The sequence below is a fragment of the Perca fluviatilis genome, chromosome 18 (assembly GCF_010015445.1).
Source record: "Perca fluviatilis chromosome 18, GENO_Pfluv_1.0, whole genome shotgun sequence".
In the NCBI taxonomy this organism is placed as follows: Eukaryota; Metazoa; Chordata; class Actinopteri; order Perciformes; family Percidae; genus Perca; species Perca fluviatilis.
In genome coordinates, this window is record NC_053129.1 from 35,200,148 (window position 1) to 35,220,171 (window position 20,024).

The 20,024-nt window shown below is 43.0% G+C and overlaps 1 protein-coding gene across 2 annotated transcripts in view; it reads left to right on the top strand.

Moving 5' to 3' along the window:
* The first annotated feature begins 4,058 nt into the window (after positions 1-4,058).
* vta1 (vesicle (multivesicular body) trafficking 1) overlaps positions 4,059-20,024 on the top strand; it is a 141,725-nt gene continuing 125,759 nt past the window's right edge. For both annotated transcript variants that reach the window (XM_039781788.1, XM_039781789.1), the window contains exon 1: positions 4,059-4,141. The gene's annotated coding sequence lies outside the window, so the exon portion shown is untranslated. The remainder of the gene's footprint in view (positions 4,142-20,024) is intronic.

The following is a 20,024-nucleotide window of genomic DNA, read 5'->3' on the forward strand; positions in this document are numbered from 1 at the left end:
AGCAGTATACAGCGCTATGTTTAACTCCTAATAAGACTGTAGCGACATGCCTATAGGTAGCAGTATACAGCGCTATGTTTAACTCTAATAAGACTGTAGAGACATGCCTATAGGTAGCAGTATACAGCGCTATGTTTAACTCCTAATAAGACTGTAGAGACATGCCTATAGGTAGCAGTATACAGCGCTATGTTTAACTCCTAATAAGACTGTAGAGACATGCCTATAGGTAGCAGTATACAGCGCCATGTTTAACTCCTAATAAGACTGTAGAGACATGCCTATAGGTAGCGGTATACAGCGGCATGTTTAACTCCTAATAAGACTGTAGAGACATGCCTATAGGTAGCAGTATACAGCCCATGTTTAACTCCTAATAAGACTGTAGAGACATGCCTATAGGTAGCAGTATACAGCGACTATGTTTAACTCCTAATAAGACTGTAGAGACATGCCTATAGGTAGCAGTATACAGCGATGTTTAACTCCTAATAAGACTGTAGAGACATGCCTATAGGTAGCAGTATACAGCACTATGTTTAACTCCTAATAAGACTGTAGAGACATGCCTATAGGTAGCAGTATACAGCGCTATGTTTAACTCCTAATAAGACTGTAGAGACATGCCTATAGGTAGCAGTATACAGCACTATGTTTAACTCCTAATAAGACTGTAGAGACATGTCTATAGGTAGCAGTACACAGCGTGTTTAACTCCTAATAAGACTGTAGTGACATGCCTCTAGGTAGCAGTATACAGCGCCATGTTTAACTCCTAATAAGACTGTAGAGACATGCCTATAGGTAGCAGTATACAGCGCCATGTTTAACTCCTAATAAGACTGTAGAGACATGCCTATAGGTAGCAGTATACAGCGCTATGTTTAACTCCTAATAAGACTGTAGAGACATGCCTATAGGGAGCAGTATACAGCCTATGTTTAACTCCTAATAAGACTGTAGAGACGATGCCTTGTAGGTAGCAGTATACAGCTATGTTTAACTCCTAATAAGACTGTAGCGACATGCCTATAGGTAGCAGTATACAGCGATGTTTAACTCCTAATAAGACTGTAGAGACATGCCTATAGGTAGCAGTATACAGCGCATGTTTAACTCCTAATAAGACTGTAGAGACATGCCTATAGGTAGCAGTATACAGCGCTATGTTTAACTCCTAATAAGACTGTAGCGACATGCCTATAGGTAGCAGTATACAGCGCTATGTTTAACTCCTAATAAGACTGTAGAGACATGCCTATGCTATGTTTAACTCCTAATAAGACTGTAGCGACATGCCTATAGGTAGCAGTATACAGCGCTGTTTAACTCCTAATAAGACTGTAGAGACATGCCTATAGGTAGCAGTATACAGTGCTATGTTTAACTCCTAATAAGACTGTAGTGACATGCCTCTAGGTAGCAGTATACAGCGCCATGTTTAACTCCTAATAAGACTGTAGAGACATGCCTATAGGTAGCAGTATACAGCGCCATGTTTAACTCCTAATAAGACTGTAGAGACATGCCTATAGGTAGCAGTATACAGCGCTGTTTAACTCCTAATAAGACTGTAGAGACATGCCTATAGGTAGCAGTATACAGCTATGTTTAACTCCTAATAAGACTGTAGCGACATGCCTATAGGTAGCAGTATACAGCGCTATGTTTAACTCCTAATAAGACTGTAGAGACATGCCTATAGGTAGCAGTATACAGCGCTATGTTTAACTCCTAATAAGACTGTAGAGACATGCCTATAGGTAGCAGTATACAGCGCTATGTTTAACTCCTAATAAGACTGTAGAGACATACCTATTGGTAGCAGTATACAGCGCTATGTGTACTTCTTCATTTGGTTACTGGCCCCTTTTGTTCAAAGCTGATCTCTTCTGGCTCTAAAATACCGAGATGGCGATGGCCAAAATGCAAACTCCTGGCTTCCAAACGACAATCCACAAACACACATCCATTATTTTATATTTGTTTACAGTCTTTGGTGGGAGCCAAAAGGTAAAAACATTAATCACCAATGAAAATGAAGTGGTTGGGCTTGGAGCAGAGTTTTCATCTCTTCATCGGCTGATGCAATGTTTCTCAAATGGGCGTCCGTGTACCCCTGGGGGACCTTTGGAGGACTGCAGGGGGTAAGTGTCCCCCTAGTGGTACATTGCAGGACTGCTGGGGGTACGTGTCCCCCTAGGGGTCCTTTGGAGGACTGCAGGGGGTACGTGTCCCCCTAGGGTTACTTTGGAGGACTGCAGGGGGTACGTGTCCCCCTAGGGTTACTTTGGAGGACTGCAGGGGGTACGTGTCCCCCTAGGGGTCCTTTGGAGGACTGCAGGGGGTACGTGTCCCCCTAGGGGTCCTTTGGAGGACTGCAGGGGGTACGTGTCCCCCTAGGGGTACTTTGGAGGACTGCAGGGGGTACGTGTCCCCCTAGGGTTACTTTGCAGGACTGCAGAGTGTACGTGTCCCCCTAGTGGTACTTTGCAGGACTGCAGCAGGGGGTACGTGTCCCCCTAGGGGTACTTTGGAGGACTGCAGGGGGTACGTATCCCCCTAGGGTTACTTTGCAGGACTGCAGAGTGTACGTGTCCCCCTAGTGGTACTTTGCAGGACTGTAGGGGGTACGTGTCCCCCTAGGGGTCCTTTGGAGGACTGCAGGGGGTTCGTGTCCCCCTAGGGGTACTTTAGAGGACTGCAGGGGGTTTGTGTCCCCCTAGGGGTACTTTAGAGGACTGTAGAGGGTTCGTGTCCCCCTAGTGGTACTTTAGAGGACTGCAGGGGGTACGTGTCCCCCTAGGGGTCCTCTGCAGGACTGCAGAGGGTACGTGTCCCCCTAGTGGTACTCTGAAGGACTGCAGGGGGTACATAAGATTTTTAGAAAACACTGTTCAAAGGGGGAAACATTATTGAAAAAAAGCTTGAGAACCACTGGGCTAATGGATTCTTCCAAACTTCAGACCCAAGCCCTTTAACCACAACTGCTTTCCAAACTTCATGGGACTTTTGTTTCCAAGTTATTTTTCACCAGAAACTTGGCAGCGTGAATCTAAACGAACCGCATGCAAAACATACAGCAGTTTTCCATTCTGGTTTGGACCAAAGAAAACCCTTCCACCCAGCAGACGCCTCACTACAGTGTACATAAAGGGGTTGTAGTCTCTCCTTTGTTGCGTCTCTCAGACACAAGCCAACAGATTGAATCTCTCCGTTTCACCACAGATGAACTCTCTGCTCCAAGCCCACCCACTTTCTGGGAATACCGTATACAGCATGTCTTCGTTGTGTTTATCGTGAGTATGGTTTTGGCTTGAATGCCTGACTGCAAACTCAGTTCAAGGGATCCTGGTTTCAACTTGACCACAAACCTGAATTTCCTGAGAGGAACTTTTGAATGGGTCTAATCCTGAGTGAGTCCATTTCTGTCGGACTCCTATTAGGCTGCATCCCATGTCGGTTATTTGATAGCTCCTCGACTCCTCGGTCCTTGGATGAACAGGTTCTCTTTCAACGAAATTGTCAAAAAAAAGTAACGTGGATGGTTCCCTTCAACGCTCTTCACAAGTAAAATGAATGATCACGTCACTGCTTTGATTGAATTTGGGTGTTTTATTCAATTTTATAGCATTTGAAAAATTAAATTATAACAGAATGTTGAAAAAAAGTCACACAAATGTCAGAAAAAGCTTCAAAAACATAAAAAAGCATGGAAAAAACGTTGGTAACAGTGGTGATCAAAACGTTGAAAAACATTTCGCATTTTAAATGTATTACATTACATTATTAATAACTTGTTAGGCTAAATAACTTGTAAACTAACTTAGCCTATAAAATGCTCAACATTGTCCATACTTTTGAGTAAATACAATACAAGACCATACAGATAATAGCTTATTCTTTTATAATCAAATAAAAGTCACAATAATATGATGTAATATCAACACCATATCCAGTCTAAACTCCCAACATGTTTTACTGGATTCCCCAGTAATACAGTTGGTTACGTCATCTGTCCCGCGGAGGCGGCCGCTCCTATTGGACAAACACGCGGAAGTGAAGAGAACACTCGCTAACAACAACAACCAAGGGAGCCCGTTCTACACTCAATTCATTGATGCGTTTCTGTCTCCTGGAGGAGTTTTTAAACAGACATGGCTCTACCGCCTCAGCTCAAAGCCATCCAGCACCACCTGCGGACCGCACAGGAACATGAGAAACGGGACCCGGTCGTCGCGTACTACTGTGAGTTTTGTTTGCTGGCCAATGTTAGCCGTAGCTACTGTTAGCATCCCGGCGTTGTTTACATGAGCCGACATATGACGATTGTGGCTAGAAGGGATACAGATACGGTCTGTCTCGCAAAATCTAGGCTAATATAATAATAACATTTTTAATATTTGCACACAGGAAACGCACGTTCGTTACTCGGGAGATTTTAAATCCAAACCACGATTTTTTCCCCTAAACTTAAAGTCGTTTTGGTGTCTAAACGTAACTGACGTCGCAGTACGTTAGCTGTATCCCTTCTAGCCTCAATCACAGATGACTGTGTGTTAGCTTAGCGTTTATTCAAACTGGGACTTTACACATGAAGTGTGTACAGACTGTTGGATATTATTAACGAGCCACTGAGCTGCGGGTTTAAATGAATCTGGATTCTAACGGTTAGCCTGGCACCGTTAGCTTTGACAGTTTAGCTAAACTTCATTAACGTTAGCCTGGCAGTGCTAACTTTGACAGTTTAGCTAAACTTCTAAAACGTTAGCCTGGCAGTGCTAGCTTTGGCAGTTTAAACTTCTAAAACGTTAGCCTGGCAGTGCTAGCTTTGGCAGTTTAAACTTCTAAAACGTTAGCCTGGCAGTGCTAGCTTTGGCAGTTTAAACTTCTAAAACGTTAGCCTGGCAGTGATAGCTTTGGCAGTTTAAACTTAATTAACGTTAGCCTGGCAGTGCTAGCTTTGACAGTTTAAACTTCAAAAACGTTAGCTTGGCAGTGCTAGCTTTGACAGTTTAAACTTCAAAAACGTTAGCCTGGCAGTGCTAGCTTTGGCAGTTAAACTTCATTAACGTTAGCCTGGCAGTGCTAGCTTTGGCAGTTTAAACTTCTAAAACGTTAGCCTGGCAGTGCTAGCTTTGGCAGTTTAAACTTAATTAACGTTAGCCTGGCAGTGCTAGCTTTGACAGTTGAAACTTAATTAACGTTAGCCTGGCAGTGCTAGCTTTGACAGTTTAAACTTCAAAAACGTTAGCCTGGCAGTGCTAGCTTTGGCAGTTTAAACTTCTAAAACGTTAGCCTTGCAGTGCTAGCTTTGGCAGTTAAACTTCATTAACGTTAGCCTGGCAGTGCTAGCTTTGGCAGTTTAAACTTCTAAAATGTTAGCCTGGCAGCGCTATCTTTGGCAGTTTAAACTTCAAAAACGTTAGCCTGGCAGTGCTAGCTTTGACAGTTTAAACTTCAAAAACGTTAGCCTGGCAGTGCTAGCTTTGGCAGTTAAACTTCATTAATGTTAGCCTGGCAGTGCTAGCTTTGGCAGTTTAAACTTCTAAAACGTTAGCCTGGCAGTGCTAGCTTTGGCAGTTTAAACTTAATTAACGCTAGCCTGGCAGTGCTAGCTTTGACAGTTGAAACTTAATTAACGTTAGCCTGGCAGTGCTAGCTTTGACAGTTTAAAACTTCAAAAACGTTAGCCTGGCAGTGCTAGCTTTGGCAGTTTAATTTTTTTTTTTATATTTTTTTTTTTTTTATTTAAATTTTTTTTTTTGTAAACTTCAAAAACGCGAATCTGGCAGTAAGCTAGCTTTTTTATAACTTCTAAACGGTTGGTGCGCAGCTTTGCGCAGTTTAAACTTAATAACGCGTTAGCCTGGCAGTGCTAGCTTTGGCAGTTTAAACTTAATTGATGTTAGCCTGGCAGTGCTAGCGCTTTGACAGTTGAAACTTCATTAACGTTAGCCTGGCAGTGCTAGCTTTGGCAGTTTAAACTTTATTAGCTAGGTAACGCTTCCATCTCTTGTACAACTGGAATTATTTAGGAATTTCTGTTTTTGTCCCTGTCATTGAAGCAGACATGTTATAGGCTATCTATTGGGGACTCATACATTGTACATTAAGATTTGTACGGTAGATAACAAATGTAAACTTCGCGAATTGAAGAAAAAACTATATATTCACTTATTCTGGGAATGACATAAGAGATGTACCGGATAACGACAATCTTAAAAAAAAAATATATATATATATATATATATATATATATATATATATATAATCTTTTTTTTTAAGTTGTTTTATTTTAAGAAAAATGTTGTAATATTTCAAAGTAAAAATCCTAATATTTCAAGAAAAAAGACAGAATATTTAAAACAAAAAAAGTCAGAATACGTATAAAGTACAAAAGTTTGAATATTTTAAGAAAAAAGTCGTAATATTTAAAATTCTGGCTTCGTTAAAGGAGTTAAAATGAGCACAACCTTAAACATCTACAGCAGTCTAATGCAACATAGATGAGTCGGGCAGTCGGCTCAACTCTAAAGAATGTGCTCCACCCCCCAACACACACACACACACACACACACACACACACACACACACACACACACACACACACACACACACACACAGAGAGACACACCCTGCAACATCACGTCATGATGTGTCAATGGAGCAACAAACACAATTACATTGTGACTAAATACTAGTTTGTATGCCCAGTGTTTTCATAGTAGTTGCATACCGTATTTTTCGGACTGTAAGTGGCTCCGGAGTATAAGTCGCATCAGTCAAAAAATGCATCATGAAGAGGAAAAAAACATATATAAGTCGCACTGGACTATAAGTCGCATTTATTTAGAAATTTATTTCACAAAATCCAAGACCAAAAAACAGCCTTTTTCATCTGTCAACTATACAATAGCACCCAGAACAACAGGCTGAATATGGTAGGTGTTAGGGGTGGGGGAAAAAATCTATACAGCATAGTATCGCAATATTTTCCGTGGCAATACTGTATTGATACACAGACGCCAAGTATGGATCTTGTATTATATATGTATTATATATATGTGTTGGTCAGTTTGTCTGCTTGACAATCTGATTTGTCATTTGAACAAAATTGAAGTGAGATGAACAAACGGAGACATGTGTCTTTTTAGATAAAACAGATGTTGACAAAGTTTTCTTTTGGGGACATCATTTGAAATTGGGGGAAAAATTTGAAGTTGAAAAAAGGTAATAAATTGCAATATATCGCAGAATATTGCAATATCTTTAAAATCGCAATATATCGCAGAATATTGCGATATCTTTAAAATCGCAATGATATTGTATCGTGACATAAGTATCGTGATGATATCGTATCGTGAGGCCTCTGGTGATTCCCACCCCTAGTAGGTGTCCGGTATGTACAGCTCTCTCTCACTGCTGCAGATCCTCTTTTCACCTGGTTTCTGTTTTAGCTACAGAGTGAGACCTCTTTTCATCTTCTTCTTCTGTACTATCTTTGATTGCACTCGCATTACGCTCAGTAGCTCAGATGTAGATCATGTCAGCTAGCTAACTCTAGAGACAGTAAAAGAAAGGCTGTTTCTCCAACTTTGGTCAGTTACAAGGCAGGATCAGCTGGGAGACTTCTAAAATGAGGGGCATTACGTAAGTAGTTCTTTTGTAGATTATGATGAACTTGTGTGTGTTGTAGCAGTGCTTTGCTATTGAGAACACGTAGCATGCTAGCGTTAGCATTAGTGTTAGCATGCTAATGCTAACGGTTAGCATGCTAACGAGCTAACGGTTGTGGTTAGCCAGCTCATTTCGGACTGTGACGTCCGGGACGATTTTGAACAGCTCACCAGGAGAATGAAGGCAGGACACATTCAGAAACCGATCTCACTCAGAACAGCATGGATGGATTTATTTCAAAGTTTGTATGTGTGTGGAGCACCAGAGAACACAAAGAACACCCCAAATCCCAGAAAAAGGGGATTTTTTTCATAATATGGGCACTTTAACAGTTATTGAACTATACAATAGCTCACAGAGCAACTAGCTACCAGGGCTTGGAGCATGGATGGATTAAAAGGTGCGGAGACGTAAGCTGCACCGCTGATCGGTGCCCCTCCCGGCAGCACGTTGTTCAAGCCCCCATCTGTGGACTCCTTCCTCCAGCTCTGGCCATCTTGCTCTCAGCCCGCCATTAGCCGATTAGCTTTCTTTGATTTCTTCATTGCAGTAAGAGTCACCTTTCGCCAGTCTCCCTCACAAGTTTCTCTCTCACTCCAAACTTTCTTTCTGCAGCTCGATTACCGTTTTCGGGCTGCATATTTTACTACCTGCAGTTTGTAATCTTGTAATCTGCAGAATAGGATTTTCTTTTCTCTCAGTTGTCTTTAAGAGCAGCATATAGTTGTCACAAGCCTAGAGCCCTCTCGCTGTAGACGGTAATGTTTTCAGTATGAATTAACATTTAAAGGAACATGCCGACTTATTAGACTTTAGCTTATTCACGTCAGACCCCCAGAGTTAGACTAGTCCATACATACCTTCGTACCGTACGTTAAAGCATTGACGGCCCCAGCAGCATCAGCCCATCATAGAATTCTGCAGGTGACTGGTTCCAGTAATCCTACTCGCCCAATAGTGAAAGATTAACTAACATACTCTTTACATGATAGCCAGATTTAGAGTCATAGCGTAGGACCAAAACAACGTAACATGAGACATGAGAGATGGCTGTGTCTCATGTTATGTTGTTTTTTGTACACGCCAGACTCTACAAATCACAACATGTAAATAGGAACATGTTGGTGTTATTTTGTCACTTTTGTCACAATTCGGAGCAGTAGGCTAGTTGGAACCAGTCACCTGCAGCATCTGTGCTAAGCTAAGCTAATGCTGGAGCCGTCAGACAGCTTTACAGCACGCACTGAGATGAGAAGGGTATGTATGGACTGGTCTAACTCTGGGGGTTACGTTACGGTGAATAAGCTAAATTCCCAATAAGTCGGTGTTCCTTTAAAAATATGTTAAATTATATATATATATATATATATATATATATTTTGATATATATATTTTGATATATAAGTCGCACCTGACTATAAGTCGCAGGACCAGCCAAAGTAGGAAAAAAAAGTGCGACTTATAGTCCGGAAAATACGGTAGTTGTTTGAATCTGGTAAATCTGCTCACTTTGACTGGATATTGTTTTTAATTTTATGACAGCAGTACTTGATACCAAAACATCCCTTACCTTCACAGGAAATAGGTTTTCAAACCTTTTTTATTCTTCTTATTTAACAAAATAAGCCAAAGTTCTGTTGGTCTGTCCTCGCCTAAAATAATTCCCAGTCGACAAAAGCTGTTTCAAAATCGATTTTTGTCTTTTACATTTGTATATCTGCATTTATATCAAAACTAGAGACTTTCAAACGTCAAAATGTCATTAATTAATAGGTATTAGTGCCCAAAAGACCTTTTTTTAAAATCTTTTCGTTATCTATGTTGTCGTGCGCCCAACACGCTTCGCATGTTGTCGCGGAAAAAAAATAGGGCGTCTGTTCTATTTCTAGCTGAGATGTGTCCTGCAGGTGTGTGCACGCTTCTAACCTGTTACCGTGGGAGCCCAAATAAAAACGGACTCGGCCACGCAGCCAGTGTGTAACCGGCCTAATACTGATTGCAGTCAGAGCGCTCAAAGAACGGACTTCTTCTCCCCTGTAGCCAATCTTTGCTACCACGCACGCGTTGTTACGAATGTTGAGGTGTGCAGCTCGGCCATGTTTGTAACGGGTACAAACCAAGCTACTCTCTCGTGCCACTGGAATAAAAAAATAAAATAAATACTAAAGGACATTGTCAGGTCTGTCTGCCCTGCAGGTCTCCTGTGGGGGAAAACAAACTAATTAATCTGCACACATTTTAAAAATGTAGTTTTTAAATTACCTGTGCTCAGAGCTTTCTTGAAACAGCATAAGAGCTTTGCTCCGGTAGAGACCTTTTTTTGTTCACAAGATTTACTTCTTCAGCAGGAACTTTGGGGCAGAGAGCCACATATAGGAAATAAGATTTTTCTTCGTTAAATAAGTTTTAAAATGGGTGAAATGTAGCTTGACATGTCACATAACGGTCTCCACCACAGAGTTTTATAACCCTTTTATTTATAGAGGTGGTCCCTTCTTACCTGCCAGAACTTCTCCGCCACCTAGCCCAGCAGCAGCCCCATATGCCATAATTGATAAGTGTGACTTATTGTTTAGGCTGTCACCTTTTTTTAGTTTATTGATCAGAAGACGGACTGTGTCATCACCTGGACGGCTTATCTCCTCCTCTAAACAAAAAATAATATCCTGAGGAGAAAACCCGGCAGCGTGTTGAAACAGATCAGATTTTATCCAGACGTTTAGAGTCGTGATTACTGCCGCCTCGGGTCTGAAATAATTCAACTGGTTTGTTCGGCTCCTTGTTGTGACTATAGATTACAGGATTGAAACAATGCCATGTTGTTTTAGTGTAGGGCTGGCACTTGACTCTGGTAGTGTTACACACTTAGACATTATAGTAACGACAAAAGATACAGGAGTACAGTAGAATAACATGGGTACGTGAAATAGGATCCACAGAGGATAGAATAACGCATTCACAGACGCAGAAGGACACAGACAGACAGACAGACAGACACACAGACACACACACACAGACACACACACACACACACACAGACACAGACAGATGCACAGACACAGACAGACAGACAGACACACACAGACACACAGACACACACACACACACACACACACAAGACACAGACAGATGCACAGACACAGACAGACAGACAGACAGACACACACAGACACACAGACACACACACACACAGACACAGACACAGACAGATGCACACACACACACACACACACACAGACAGGCACACACACACAGACACACACACAGACAGACAGACAGACAGACACACAGACACACACACAGACACACACAGACAGATGCACGCACACAGACACACACACAGACAGACAGACACATACATACAGACAGACACAGACACACACACAGACAGACAGGCTCCACACACAGTCACACAGACAGACAGACAGACAGACAGACAGACACACAGACACACACACACAGACACACACAGACAGATGCACGCCACACAGACACACACACAGACAGACAGACACATACATACAGACACACACAGACACAGACACACACACAGACAGACAGATCTGGACCTATCATCACAGACCCCAGACAGATGCACGATCACACAGACACACACACACACAGACACACACACAGACAGATCACACACACACACACACACGCACACCCAGACACAAACACACAGACACACAGCAACACACACATAAGCACCCTTACTAGAAATATCATATATAATACCAATTAATTGATTATCAAAATAGTTGCAGATTAATTTAATAATGTTGCAGACATTAATCGACACCTTCAGCTCTACAACAAGCGTATTGTTTTTGAATGATTTTGAAATAACATTTTTGACATTCACCCAGAATGAGTGTAACATGCACAGATTTAGATTTTTATGATCATGATATATCCATGTTGTTTTTTTTAATACATTTCTTTTCATTAGCACCATTTATATCATTCAGACATACAGAATAAATTCCACAATGTGTGGATGGTACAAAACAGAGAACCTAAACAAATTACGACTCTCCCTGATATCGGGGTTTTTGGTCTTAGTCAACTAGATCTCTTTACTCCATTAGTCATGTCTGATGCTGTTTCTATGCTGAATGACTTATTTCCAAGATACGTCGACACATCTCTTGGTAAACACAAGAATTAAAGTGGTGCTTTTAGCAGGACTCTTAGTGGAGAAACCTAGATTTTACAGATCTGTCGATAAATCAACTACCAGATTTCTCCAGACTATGAGCCTGCTCTCTTCTACGCTATTGGTCCCAAGGACTTATAGTCAGGTTCCTAATATATATCATCAAAATATATATAATTGAACATGTTTTTAAATGTTAATTCATACTGAAAACATACTGCACCAGCTCAGAATGCGGGGTCTTAGGTTTGTGGACGACCAGAATGCTGCTGCTAAAGACAACTGAGGAAAAGAAAAGAGATAAACTGCAGGTAGTAAAATATGCGGAGAAAAAGGTAATGGAGCAGCAGAAAGAAAGTTTGGAAATGAGGGAGAAACCTTGTGAGAGACCGAGAAAAAGAGACTCTTACTGTAATGAAGAAATCAAAGAAAGCTTAAATTCGTCAATTGGCTAATGCGTTTGAGAGCGATGGCTAGAAAGCTGGGGAAGGAGTCGGAGGGGGCTTCGGTCAACGCCTCCACTCCTTTAATCCATCCAGCTCCCCACACCCTGGTAGCTAGCTGTTCTGGGTGCTATTATATAGTTCAATAACTGTTAATGTGAATGCTAAATATACCCAAAACATACCGGATTCACGCCTGTTGTTCTGTGTGCTATTGTGTAGTTCAATAACTGTTAATGTGTTAATGCTAACATACCAAAACATCACCGTATCTAGTTTCTGTTACGTTCTGTAGGTAAAGCTATTGTATAAAGTTCACAATAACTGTTAATGTTACGTTAACATACCAAAACATACCGTATTCAGCCTGTTGTTCTGTGTGCTATTGTATAAGTTCAATAACTTAGTTAATGTGTTAATGCTAACATACCGGGAAACATACCGTATCTCAGCCTTGTTGTTCTGTGTGCTATTGTGTAGCGGACCATGGATTCTGTCTTATTCTTTAAATAAATTACTTTATATATGTTTTTTTCCTCTTCATGACGTTTTTGACTGATGCGACTCTATATTCCCTGAGCCACTTATCAGTCCTAATATATTGTAATCCTTTCAGTGGTTAGTCGACTAAGATATCTCTTTCAATCAGAATGCGCCCCCCCAATCAATTAACACAAAAAAACACAAACCCTCTCTCCACCCCTTCACCCTGTGGTTCATCGTTAGGTCTGATAATATTTGTGCTGCTGTGCTTTCCCCATAGGGCCTATGTCATGTTTGGCCTTTGTACAATCCTGCTGTGTAGAGAGCTCCAGCATAACCATATCTAGAATACACCAACCACTGCTCTTTATACAAAGCCTGTGAGTGGAGGCTGGGGGGCTCCTGAGCTCTCATTTTCTTGGTCGCGAGTCGATGCCGGCTAGCCAAACTCTCGGTCTCCAAAGCAGGTGTAATTTAAGTCATCATTAAGTAACAAAGCCAATCGGGTCAGTGTAGGAAATTTTGCCCATCCTATCACATCAGGTATTATTGTGTTGTTTTATTCCAGGAACCTCATGCACGGTTCCCTGCTCTGTGACCTGTTCCACACTTCTGTGACCTGTTCACGCCTCCTTGATCATATGCTCACCGAACGTTCACACTTCACACAGACCATGCTTATCCCATCCTCGCCTACACCCTCTAACTCCTAGACCTCTCACACTTCTGGCAACCATGTTCCGCATTCCTGTACCCGTTCCCTTTCACTCCCAAAGCCCACGCCGCCTATTCCTACCTTTACACTCTGAGACTATGTCACGCCCCTTGCCTCTCCGTTCATGCCCCTGTGACCTGTTCATGCTCCCAGACCCGGTGCCCGGTGCTCCGTCCGCTCTCCGTGACCTTGTTCTTCCATGCTCCTACCCTGTTCACCTCCGACCTGTTCATGCTCCGGCACCTGTCTCATGCTCCCGCACCTGTTCATGCTCCGTGACCTGTTCATGCTCCTGAACCCTGTTCATGCTCCTAGACCTTGCCCACGCTTCCTAGACCTGTTCTATGTTCCCAGACCTGTTCACACCTCCTAGACCTGTTCACGCTTCTCCAGCACCCAGCTGTTCACACTCCCGTGACCTTATGCGTTCACGCCCTTCCCAGACCTGTTCACGTTTTCCCAGACCTTCCACCCCCCAGACCTGTTCACGCCTTCAGATCTGTTCTCCACGCCTCCTAGACCATGTTCGCCGCCTTCCCAGACCTCATGCTGCCCCGCGCCACGCCTGCGACCTGTTCACGCCCTAGACCATGTTCCGGCGTCCCAGACCTTGTTCATGCCCCTAGACCTGTTCTAAAGTTCTAGACCTGTCTGCTCCTGTACCTGTTCACTGCTCCCCTAAGACCTAGTTCATGTCCCTCCTTACAGACCTGTTCATGCTCCTGTGACCTGCGGTTCATGCTCCGGAGACCGTTCATGCTCCTATGACCTGTTCATGCCTCCCGTGACCTGTGCTCTCGCCCCAGACCCTGTCTCACGCTTCTCCCAGACCTTCCTCCTCCGACCTGTTCATGCCTCCCAGACCTTGTTCATAATGCCCGGTAGACCTGTTCACGCCCTCTAGACCTGTTCACGCTTCCTAGACCTTGTTCACACCCCTAGAACCTTGCTCACACTCCTGCACCATGTTCACAAATTCTCGGTGACCTGTTCACGTCCTCCCAGACCTGTTCACACTCCCACAATTCTGCATTGTCCACGCTTCCGTAGACCTTGTTCACACTTCCTGCCTCTTGCTCACACCTCCTGCATCTCGTGCTCTATTCACACTGGTATCTGTTCACGCTTCCTGCAATCATGTTGACACCTCCCAGACCATGTCCACACTCCGGTAGACCCGTTCCATGTCTTCTGGCAATCATGTTCACACTTCTCGTACCATGTTCACACTTCTCAATTAACATGCCTTCCACATTCCCAGTCCCGTTCACACCCCTGTTCAATTCGGTACACCAGACCATGTGCATGAAAGTCCCTGTTTCTTAGAAAGTGCAATGCAGGGAGTAGGGAATGCCTTTTGGTAGACTTATCTCTTCTGAGGAGTCTGGTCAGTATGTCCCATATTACATATGTTGAAATCAATATACTGGCAGTGATTTGGGTTCTTGAATAGTGGAAATGTCCCAAAACTTGCTCTCCCGGAATCAATTGTGTTCCCTTCTGTGGGCCTTCAGGCTTCAGCATCACATTTTGGTGCATGTAAAGTCCAGCCCGGCCTCGTTGAAGTAGCTTAACTTCGTCAACTATCTGAGCTGTGACTCTCTGGATTGGGGAGTATAGGGAGCTTGAAAGTGCAAAAGCAGGGGTCCCGTGAGACTCGACCCTGTTCAGCTGCATATCTGGGGGAGTTGCCCTCGAGGTATTTAAATGCACATGAAGAGGTATGGAAAAGTAAGTGGTATCCCAAAAATCTGTCAGATCAAAGGCACGAGCAGATAATGTTCTCTTCTCTCTAATAGCTGAAGGGAAGACTTTATAATTGAGAAAGTAAGGACCTTGTTAAGTGAGTCTATTATTGTGCATCTTACCGAGTGACCCCGGTGTAAAGTAGGGAAGAATTACTACTATTACTTATTATTACTATTATTATTATTACTATTATTATTATTATATTACAAAAACCATGATGGAGGTCTTTTATAAACGATTGTAAATAAACAAACTTGCTATAAGGACGTCTACTCTGTCTTCAGGTCAATGCTAATGTGTTGGACGCCTCAAATCCCACAAAACACCATACCTACTCACTGTTGACGTAAACTAACTGAGGATACTCTACCAAACAAACAAATATCGTCCAATAGTAGAATATCCTAGTTTTTAAAAAGATATCTTCTGTTTTAGTTATAGGATGCAACCGGAATCCAGGGTTCTGGCTTCAGATTCCTGGGTCCTGAATATTTGGGCTTAGTGACTGGGTTCTTGGTTTCCTGCTGAACCCTTTAGAATTTTTCCTGTGGAATCAAACCTACACTGGGAAGGCTTTTACGCCAGTCAATCAGAGACGGTGTCAGCTGACAATGGGTGCTAGTGCCGAGATAGGCAGTAGAGGTCTCAATGCAGTAGGCTGTGAGAGTGGACACGGCCCTATGGAGCAGGCTGAGGAAAGGCACATGGACCGGGCAGAAGGTGCAGGCCTGGGTGCGGGATGATCCAAGTAGAACAGAGGCTGCAGGAAAGCGGAGCACATGACCAAGTGAAGTAGTAGGCTGTGCAGGTGCGGGACATGGACTCAGTGAGCAGTAGGCTGTGGGAGAGCGGACATGGGATCTGGCAGGGGCCGCGTGAGGAAAGCGGACACGGACCACTGTGGGTAAGCGGTAGGCTGAGGAAGTGGATACGGATCTGGGGTGAGTGCAGGGCCGCAGGTGCGGGTGACCCGGTATATGCGAGTCGTGAGAAAGCGGACATGGATCTGGTGAGCAGAAAGTCGTCGCCTTTGCGCACTTTCTTACAAAAAGAAGGCTATTCAGTCCATGCCCCTAATCTGTTCAATGCTGATGGATTGGAATATTCCAGGTGGAAGGAAAATCTCTAAACTATACACAAATATGTCGCAGAAGTACTCTATTCATTCGGAAATTAATTCCTGAAAGTTAAGAATTTGTGCGAAAATGTGCTGTAACTTCCGCATAAAGCCGGTGGAACGTGCAAAACTCAAAATGGTAAAAGAAGCATTGGCTCCTGCTTACTTCATTCATGTGGGTTAAATTTTGTTCAGTTTTGGACTGGTGGATGGAGAGAGCTGGGCATAATCTCCTCAACCAGGGTTCAGGGATCTGCCGTTTCGTAACCCCGCACCCGGATTCGGGGTGCATCGCTTTTGGCGTTCGTATTTGGAAGGGGAAATGAAGATATTAGTTTCGCATGCTCCCGTGCTACCGTTCATTCGACTTCAGTGTACCCCAGTTAGCTAAATGATTCTTTAACGTCGGTGGAGTGAAGGTCCATCGTGGATAAAGCCGGTAATTAAGTCGGTGAGGAAATTTCCGTCACCCGTGTTGTGCCGCTCTTTCCGGATGTTGCCGGTGAGTAGAGGGACATGCAGGAAAATTCGCTCAGGTTTCTATCCCTCTGTCAGAGGGCGAAACCTCAGCGAAAGCCATGCTACCGCTGGCACCACCTCCTGATCCAACTCCGGTCGTAAGCATTTTTCTTCCAGGGTCGAGATGGAAAAACGCATAATTAGAGTCGGCTTGAGCAAACCGGCGTTCTATAAATCCTGGTAGCGGTGGAGGGAGATTCTCCAGTTTATTCCCCAGCCAAATCATTTCCTCATAGCGTTGCGGCTAAACGCAAACAGAGGTAGCCAATTTTACTTTTGTGGGGATTTCTTCTTGTTGATTCTGTAGCGTAATGCTGTGCATGTAAGTTCCAGATTCTTCTTTGGCATCTTTTGGGAGACTGAGGGGCTGCGTTGATTCATCTGACAGCTGGAACCGTTTCATTTAGGCGTCGGAGAAGATATTTGCACTCGTCAACGTGGACGTGCCGGAATAAATCAATCTCTACTGATGATATATTACCCAAACAGTAGGTTAGGGTTATTCGTCATGACAGTATGCGTTTCTCGCTTCTTTCAGTACTAGTTCCTTAATTTTGAATATAGTTATTTTTGGGTTTTAATATTGGCTGATGGAGTATATAAAACAAGCCGGCAAATGCAAGTTACAGGATACCGTCCATCTCTGTATTTCTAAGGTATGCCCATTGACGGCATCCATTTCCGGCGTCCGATTTAACTTCAGCTTTAGTTTGCGCCGTGCCCGTTTTAAAAGTAGCTCTGAATAGCCAAGACGCCGCTATATGTCGCACAGCCGGCAAGAGTGTTTCAATAACCTTGATTAACCTACCAGCTAATCAGCTCTTCTCCCGGCCTTCACTCAGACTCAGAAATAATTGAAATTGAAGTTATTTGCCGGGGCAACCCCCTAACCAGTACAGTAATAAATTCCTTGAATAAAGTCTAAGTTACAAAAAGACTAAGAATATCAGCGAAGGTCAGAGATAGATTCACTAAACAAACAGCCTCTTGGACCTAAAAAATATCAGCATGGTGATGACGGCAGAGATGCACCTGGAAAAGACGGGTGTAGGAAAGAGAGAAGCAAGGCTGCGCGACTGGGAAAAAATTAAAATTAAGCGAACTTCAAAAAAGCGGAAAACCCCAGTTACAACTTAAGTTATGAGGTAAATGCCCAAACCACTCTGGTTGGTCACTATCGCAGTCGCTGATTGAAAAAAAATCAGATATGGGTCCATCCAGGACCTCACATATGGAAGTGGTTCCGGATTCGATCAAAACCGTAGACCGTAGACGAGTACCACACTACTTGAAGAAGCCCTGACCTCGGTTTTAAATTCCTCCTTTTGGGTCTCGCCTGTGTCCTTCCGATTTTCACGGATTCAAAAATGTAAACATACAGTATAGCTTTTTGTATTTCTCGTTGTACCGAAGATATTGAAGTTTCCTCGGATGTTCCGCCAGTCTTGCTACAGTTTTCTCTGGCGATGTTTGACTGTGTAAACAACGCTAAACATCTTTTAATCTGTCGTGAGGTGTCCCATCATAGTATACTGTATGGGTAGAAATTTTAGCTTCAATATCGATTTATATGTGAATACAGTATGCTTTGGCTCTATACACGCTTAAAAAGTCCTGATTTACTTCCTTGCTAGCTGGTGTCTGGTGGAGATATACTGGCTCTGGCGCAATACTCTTAAAAGTCCTGATTATTTACATGGAGTTCTGGTGGAGATATGCTGGCTTCCCATATACACGCTTAAAAGTCCTGATTATTTTACATGGAGTCTGGTGGAGATATGCTGGCTCTATACACGCTTAAAAGTCCTGATTACTTACATGGAGTCTGGTGGAGATATGCTGGCTCTATACACGCTTAAAAGTCCTGATTACTTAGTTAATGGGAGGTCTGGTGGAGGATATGCTGGCTCTAGCAATACGCTAAAAGTACTTCGTTTTGGCATGGAGTCTGGTGGAGATATGCTGGCTCTCATACACGCTTTAAAAGTCCTGATTATTTGGCATGGAGTCTTGTGGGAGATATGCTGGCTCTATACACTTATAAAAGTCCTGATTATTTACATGGAGTCTGGTGGAGACATGTGCTGGCTCTATACACGCTTAAAAAGTCCTTGTTATTTACATGGAGTCTGTGGAGTTTCAGCACTCGTAATTCTCACAGAGTTGCTCTTCATCTCCTTGAACTAAAAGGGATCTTAACTTTTAACTAAAAGGCTCCATCTCTGTAGGGATCCTTTCCATAATGTCGCCAGACACTCTAGAATAATAATCTGAGTCTGTCAGCTGCAAACGATAGCACTTGAAGTAAACGTGACATACATAGTGCTTGGACAATAACTCTATTAACCCACATTGCAGCTTTTATCAAGCTATTTGGTATAAATAGAGCAGTACTTCTATCAGCCAACATTCAGAGCTTGCTTAAAAGGTTTTTGTGCTCTTTTCCAAATCTTAAAATGTCTCTCAAGGTGTAGCCGGAAAAACAAAGCTTTGATGTTGTGAAATGTTTGACCCAAAGTGGATGCTTGAGTTCCTCGAGCTCTTCACCTTGGTCCATCAACTTACATAGAGTGGTTGCTGCTGTAACGCTCTTTTTCCCCGCCGTGAGACGGTACTTAGTGGATTAAAAAGGAATCAGAGATCAGCTGGGCCGCTTTTTAATGGCTGTAAGCCATCTGGATCGCACTAGATAAGCGGATTAACTCAGAGCAAAGAACACAGGTTTTCTCATTGATGTAATGCATGTAGTTGCGATAGAAGTGATTGACAAGCAAGGGAAAGAAAAGTATTGAATTCGATTTGGATTATTTTCAAGTCCTGCAAAATGCCACCGAAAGCACATTTTTATTTCTATATTTCAGAGGTAAAGTCAGGAGCAGGTTAGTAAGCTAGCTAGAACCTTTGCATGTGGCCGGATGGATGCAGCCTTTTCCCTTAGTTTCCAGTGAAAGACCAAAGTTTTACAGACGCTAGCAAGGTGATAGGAATATTGATTATATAGGGTATTTCACACTGTTCCTTATGGGTATGTAACATTAGTTGGCTGAAAATGGCTAGGCTGCTATCTTATTGGCCCCTTATGCATCCCTAGTAGTGTTTTGGCCCCATTTTGTAACAAGAACTTTCTTCAAATATGGTATGCCTGTATGAATACTTTGT